Source organism: Cyprinodon tularosa, unplaced genomic scaffold (genome assembly GCF_016077235.1).
Source record: "Cyprinodon tularosa strain WSP-4 unplaced genomic scaffold, ASM1607723v1 ctg110, whole genome shotgun sequence".
NCBI classification, from domain to species: Eukaryota; Metazoa; Chordata; class Actinopteri; order Cyprinodontiformes; family Cyprinodontidae; genus Cyprinodon; species Cyprinodon tularosa.
In genome coordinates this window covers 550,104-557,599 of record NW_024037894.1, presented here as the reverse complement: position 1 = coordinate 557,599, position 7,496 = coordinate 550,104, and the positions used below count along the sequence as shown (strand labels likewise).

Below are 7,496 nucleotides of genomic sequence, written 5' to 3'. Positions count from 1 at the left end.
TTTTAAATCTACATTATTTATTGTGCCAAACATTGAAGACCAAACAGACATTCAAAAAGCCTTTCTCCTCCTGAACTTCCAGCCTCTTCCTGCTATAGAAATATTAGCAACTTTTTGGAAGCTAAGGGTCTCTATTCTTCACAGTGAAACACAATGACATCTTCTTTGACTTTTCATAGTGTTTTTTTTTATATTCACTCATTCTTTCAAAATTCATTTTTCAAAATGTTGTATTTTTTATTGATTTTGTTTAATATTTGTGTTTTATTGTTTTAAAGCAGTGCTAAAAAGTTGTTGACACTGTTTTTTAAACCTTTTTACAGATTGTCTAACTGTTTTTTTTTTTAGATTGAATTGAGAGACATTTCTTTTTTATTATTTGCTCCATATTTACAACTGCCTTCTGAGTGCAGATAACATTTATCTGTTTATACCTGGAGTTGATTTTGTTGCACTATTCTTGCATGCAAATAGCAAGTTTTGTAAATAAAAATTGAAAAGTAAAATTGCAATCCAGAAATTAAACTTCTGAAGAAAAAAAAAAAAAACTTGTCACATTTATTTTTTTTCCAATTTAATTTTTTCCTTTTTTTCAAAGTTCTATAAAAAAAAAAAACTTTTTTTCAATTTTAAAGTTTCAAATTTTTTTGTATTGTATTTTTTCCTTTTTTTTTTTTTTACACATTTTATATTTTCAATTTTTTTCAAATTTTGTTTTACAAATGTTATACTCTTTTCTTCAAGCCCAATACAAAAGTTCAAACCTTAACCAATAAAAATTAATGCCAATGAACCTTAACCAATAGAATTTAACATTTGTAAAACCTTTTTTCTTAAATCGGAAGGTTTTAAAAGTTTTATTTTAGGTTTTAATTTTTTTTTCTATTTACAAAACGTGTTCTTTGCAGCAATATTGGATCAAAATCCAATATCCAGCAGTCCCCAGACTGGTGACAATGCACAGAAATGTATTAATTTCAAAATGTGTTGTGAACAAAGTGAAATAAAATTTCTGTTTCATTAAAATCCTGAAATGTTAAATGTATATTTTGAGCAGCTTTTGATTAAAGAGATAATTCCACTATGGCAGAGAGTCTGTTTTTCAGGTTTAAAGGATGTGAAGACGCCAGACTGGGTGTGGAAGTGTGACATACCAGCCGTCCACCACTCCTGTTTGATTACATGTCATGTAACCAAGTCAACTAACTTTTCCACAGCAGGCCAGACTTGGTTCAAGCAGTTTTGAATTTTCAAAGCCTCTTTGCTTCATCTCAGAGTGACAGTAATTAAATGTCTTTCAACATCTGTTGATTGTTGTGATATTTATGGGCCAAATCAGAAGATGTCTCTTATATTTATACGTATACTCTCGCCAGTAGCAGAGCTGTCACTTTTCCACTATGTTTCCGAACGCAGAGCTGTCTGCATAGTTAGATTTCTTATCATACGTGGTGTGGGAAATCAGGCCGTGTGGATGGGTGTAGCATTAACCAGGTTTTAGTTAGCCCAAACTATGGTAGGACATGAATTTCAAAATCGTCTGGGATTTTACTCGACTGCAATCACTTGGTCGAGTCGGTCGCTCCGTCCCCGGCTGGCTTCGGAGTGGATGTGGGTCTCCGCCTGCTGTGACTGTTATCTATCATGGTTCTTGTTGTTCTGGAGCCCGGACCATAATGATATGAAAATCTATCTGGAGCTGTGACTATACTAAACTGTTAGGAATCCAGTTTGTGTGGCCTGTTTGTGTGTCTCCGTTTTCCACCACCAGGAGGTGCCCTGTCTTCGCTGTCCCTCCCTGCACACCTGCGGCTCGTTGGATCATTATCTGGAGGAGTATTAGAGCAGTGGACTGTCACTACCTCGACGCCAGAGTGTTTGCCAGTTTTGGGTACTCTAACCAAGCTGAGTTTAGCTGAGTCTAACCTAGCTTTGTTTCTCTGAGTCTAACGAGTTTTTGTCTTTGCTCACCGACAGGAAGCTTTCCTGTGTTACTGGACTCCTTGAACTTCTCTCCACTAGAAGGAAAAAAACGAGTTATACTGAGCAGGGGAAAACCTCCATATGTTCTGTTCAAATACCCATCGGAAATCTGAGTGACAGTCCCCTTTTTTACTCCTTCGGGTCCAGAGCTTGTCAACCTATCCACCCTCCAATATGTGCACCCTTCTCTGGATTTACCACACAGTCTGGATTCAGGGATTAACAAGACCCCCCTCAAAGATCCCCACCTAGCAAAATCTCAGAGCTTCAAAGATTCCCACGGTACCTGAACTGACCACTGAACTTCCCGTTCGGGGTCACCAGTTCACTTAGTTCCAGATCCAACTCCTGTCAACGCCTTCAATAAACCTGTTAAACTTTTGCCTTGTTCTCTGAGTGGTTATCTCAGCATGTGAGTTAGATTAGTAAACCAATCATGAAACTAAACTGTGCAACTATTTATGGTTTTGTGAAAAAAAACATTTCATAAAAAAAATAAACAATGCTTTGAGTCAGCTTTATTGCCATCAGGCACATTATTAAAGCTATACAACAGAGAAAATAAGCCAATGCAACTTTGGTATATTGAATCCAAATGATGCTGTGAGAGAACATTTGACTTCACTGATGTCACAGCTGGGGATCGCTAGAGGCACCCAGCATACTGTAAAATTCCATAAATTTTTATTATTTGGAGCACTTTTAGCATGATTAAGACCAGACACATAGAGAAAAGAAAGGATAATCTTTTTATCACACAAAATAAAACTGCTCTAGACACACTCCTTTCTATTTGACCTTTAAAGTGTAGCAGTGCTCAAAGGTAAACATTGTCTGAGAAAAAACATGGTGCAAAAAAAAAGCATTGATATGGTTAGTTTGATGCAGAGTCTGTGACATGATTTACAGATTTTTTCAGTATTCAGCAGTCTTATGGAGGTGGGGAAGAACCTGTTTGGGAATCTGCCGGAGAACAGTCCATGGTGGGGGTGTGAGGGGTCATTTGTGATGGTGCACCCCCAGGAATGTGGTGCTGCTGACCACCTCTACAGCTGAGCTGTTGATGAGCAGTAGAGCGTGGTTAGGCCAATTTTTCCTGAAATCAACGATGATCTCCTTCGTTTTCTTCACATTCAGGATCAGACTGTTATCTCTGCACCAGTTTACCATCTGCTCCACCTCCTCTCTGTAGTCCTGGTCATTGTTGTCTCTGAAGAGGCCCACCACGGTGGTGTTGTCTGCAAACTTCACGATGAGTTTGATGGTGAACTTGGGGACGCCGTCATATGTCATCAAGGTGAACGGCAGGACATAGCCCTGAGGGGAGCCTGTTCTTAGGGTGATGACATCAGAGGTGTTCTGTCCAACCCGAACTAACTGAGGTCTGTTTGTGAGAAGGTCAAGCAGGCTATTGCAGTGTGTATTGAAGCCCAGCTGTTCTAGTTCTCCTATCAGATGCTGTGGGATGATGGTGTTGAAAGCTAAACTAAAGTCCAGCAAAGCATCCGTAAGTTTAGTTAGCGTTACTACCGCCCATTGACATGTTTCAGATGTGTTGCATTTATGAAAAGCTGACAGACTAATGATTTTTTTCTCCATAAAATAAAGCCAAAGTTTTTTTCTTTGTTGTTTCTTTTTTTTTTTCTTTTTTTTTTTTTACAATTTCACCATAAGATACATAAAATTATAACACATGTTTTATATGTGTTCTTCTACATAACTTATTCTGCACTTTGATCTCAGTATTCTCTAAGTCTAGCTATGGTGCTGCTCCTATCATGTTCACCAGTTAGGCTGGTTTGTGCAGTTCTACAGATTTGCCTTGATTTTATTCCAGGATTTACAATGGCTTATTGTTAGAAGGCCCCACGAACTAAAACGCTGGAAGAGCAACCAAAAGGAGGCATAGAGAGGGTTGAAAATGACTAAAAATCAATGGAAGTCCATGGGAGTCAACACACGGTCCTCACTACGTATAGCAGAACAAGTATGTGTGTGTTTGTGTGGGACGGGTAGTCACATATTGTTAATCTTCCTTAACTTGTGCTCTACATATGAAGCTGAGTCTTAAAATGTTACGTCACAACTGTATAATAACACCTGAGATGTGTGTCCTTGTCTCCTGCTGCAGGCAGCACATATCTCACTGCAGTAATCCCAGAGGTACCGATGTTCTGTATAAAGCTGAGGATGCATCTTCATGGTACCACTGAATTATAAAATGGAACACATGAACTCAGTATCTATGCATAAAATACCTCCTATTAATAACTGCAAACAGACGCCCTCATCATGTTGCAGCAGCTTCTTTCGACTGGTCTGCTGCAGCACTCAGTCTTTCTGCAGCAAAGACCTTTTTTTTTATTGCAGTTTTGGAAAGCTTCCCACTGCTGCTGCATTGATTCTCCAGTGGAGGGGCGTGCAGAGGAGAGTGGTGAGTCCGCATCCTGAACAAACCGCCTTAGACCAATGCTAACGTAGCATCTGACAACAGTCTACTTCCCTTAACTATTATGTCATAGAGTTATGATAAAATGAAAGTAGTCTAGATAGTTTTCTTCATGTGTTTCTTATCCCTTCATTCTGTGTTCTGATTGTATTAATAGATTAAAATAGATCAAAATGATTCAGATCTGCTATAAATGAAATGAACAGTTCTGACATAGTTAAAAAAAATGCAATTAATAAAAAATAGTTAAGATAAATGCTAGAAATATGGGAGTATTTTACTAATCTCTGTGTAAATAGACTCATAGTCAATTTACAATTTTCAATAGTCACTGTTTTTCTAAAACGGAAAAAAAAAAAGTAAATCATTCTTTTTTGCAGGCTGGTCACTGCAAAACTTTTCCTGGTGTTACAGAAAAAAGTTTCTCAGCCATCCAGAAGGTTTAATATCTTATCATGGGCGGTTAGAGACAGTGGCCAATGGGGGCCTTGGCTCCTCTTACGGTCCCTGTACTGAATACAGATTACTAGATCAGTTTTTTATATTGAAATGATTGAACAATTCATAATTTCATTTCTCAGACAATTATGTTTACCAATCTTCTTTGTTAAATGAACTAGTTTCAGATGCATTTTTTTCTGTTTACATTTGTTTAACTATTTTGTGTGTTAATAGTGATTTAAATAAAGCTGTTGTACTATTAGCTTCTGCCATATTGAAAAAGGATTACAGTTTTTATCTGCCAGACCAGGGTGTTGGTCTAAAACCTGCAGCTCCAGAGCCGCTGTAGGTACCAGATCTGCTCGGTGCCCCGTCCCTTCTTATGACGTCATCATATGGCAATGCCAGTCAGAGAAACTCTTTCTTCAGAATCAGATCTCTTTTTGAGTCCCTGCATATTATTACTCATGTTATTATATTATATCAAATTTCAGTGGCAATCTAAAGGAGTGTAAGGTAGAAAACAATCTTTCACAGTCTTGAAGGACTGCGTTCTAAGACAGACTGAGCTCCGCCATTTAACAAAGTGACACAAAAAGTCTCAGATTATTTTTATGCTTCTTATTAAGATCTGAGGCCAGAGAAGTATACAGTAACAGACGTCCCCCTATTTCCAGGGGCAGCCCCCATTTTGCACTAAAGCTGTCCCCGGAAATATCCCAGATTTTACGTTTTTATTAATGAGGGGTGGAAAATGTTGTGTGTAGACTGTTATTATGGCACCAGGAATGCGTGAGCATGTTGGCGCACAGACTCAGCTGTTAGCTAGTTGATTGGCAGCTGTTAACGTATAGATGAAAAGCAGAGTACGTCACTTTTAAAAAAGACGAGGAACTGGTTGCAGCTGCCCTGTGTTATGGTGAGTGTGTTAATCGGTTTATTTGACATGGGCTGATCATTGCAGTAGATGTTTGGTCCGTGCCCAGGTTAATAAAAAAATTGGGCTTCGATGTGTTTTGTTTTTTTAAAGATGAGGACCAAAAATGTAACATAATCCAAGCTTATCACCAAAAATTAGGACAGACCATTGGCTGCAGCTGGTATGATGAAATAGGCTCAGAATGAACAGAATGATCGAAAACTCCTTGCAAGGTGCTAATCTGGTTCAGTGGTTCTCCAAGGATTAACAAGGGTTCATCTGAAGATGTTTTTAGAGCTGATCGGTAATTTTTATTTTATTTTTTCAGATATTTTGTTATTGTAAGTAGAGTTATAAGTAGTTTTACCGTTTTATGGTTGTGGTATGAGCATAGACTTCCAGGCTTAGGTCTACTTTTCTCCCACTCATATTTGGTATATTAAAGTTCTGCATTATAAAAAATATGAGGCAGTAAAATGAAAACTGAACAAGACAAGATCTGCATGATCTGAGAATGATGGAGGAAGAGATAACCACCTGTTTAATGTTCATTTATTAGGTCGTTTGTATTTGTAGCTGAATTTTGTAGTGATAAGCCTTTTTAGTGTTTAATCAGGTGAGACAACAACAACAGTAACAATAATAATAATCACCTCATCACAATAATCATATGTATGATGAGATTATATGTGTTTGGAAGGGATTTTGATTGTATTACGTCCATGTTTTAAATTAGTGTTAAATTGATAGAAGAGGAGAAGAAGAAGATTAGAAGACTGATAGAAAGAAGATTGAATGAGAGCAGAGGAAAATATGAACACTGATGGAAAGATCAGTTGAAGTGAAGAAAGTAAAATCTACTTAGAAGAGTTAAGGCAGGCAGAAGTCGGGTAGAAAGAAAGGAAGATCAAGAGAGAAGCAGACAGAGAAGACTGAATGATCAGATTGCACTAATAAACACTATTAGTTGTTTATTTTGATTAAGCTTATGTAATAGGAGAGGCACATTCCTGGATTGTTTTTGTTTGTTTAAATATTATCATCCATCCATCCATCCATCCATCCATCCATCCATCAGCACAGCAGATATAGAAAAGTCAGAGTAACATAGATTCAAATATAAGACAGAAAATCAGGTAATTTAGGAAGTAAATATATGACAACAGGAACAACATATCTTTGCCCTATACCTGATAGGCAGATACCGTGTGGTCAAGATAATATTCAGATACTATAATATTTGCCAGAGGTGCAAATAACAACTCATAAAAGCAATTTTAATTTAAGACACGTGCATGTGAACTACTCTACATGTGCATTTTGAACATTGTATCAGGGTAGATTAAATGCCAACATATCACCAGTCCATGCTCCTTTTGGCTCTTTTTCTTTTTATGCACCAGTAAATTCTCTCCTGTTCTCTTCTCATCTACTTTCTCTATATTTCCTGGCCTCATATTTTGTATTTGGGATATGTATTTGCTAATTTTTAATTTGTATGGGTAAATGTCATGATTCTCGGCACCAGTGCTGGTTTAATTTATCATTCAACACACCTGTCAGCTCCACCCTGTTCCCAATCAGCCTTCATCATATCCACCTGCCCTCCTGATTATATAACCAGCTCTCAGACCAGTCACTAGTTCCAGATTATTACAAGCCATTGGTGAATTTAATCCAGCATTAATGTTACTTGTCTGCCTG

General features: G+C 37.5%; 1 long non-coding RNA gene across 1 annotated transcript; it reads left to right on the top strand.

The window, feature by feature from the left end:
* The first annotated feature begins 1,838 nt into the window (after nucleotides 1–1,838).
* Nucleotides 1,839–2,364, top strand: LOC119790958. The gene is made up of 2 exons (XR_005281792.1): nucleotides 1,839–1,891; nucleotides 1,978–2,364. It is a non-coding gene; the product is annotated as an uncharacterized LOC119790958 (long non-coding RNA).
* Nucleotides 2,365–7,496: the final 5,132 nt, after the last annotated feature.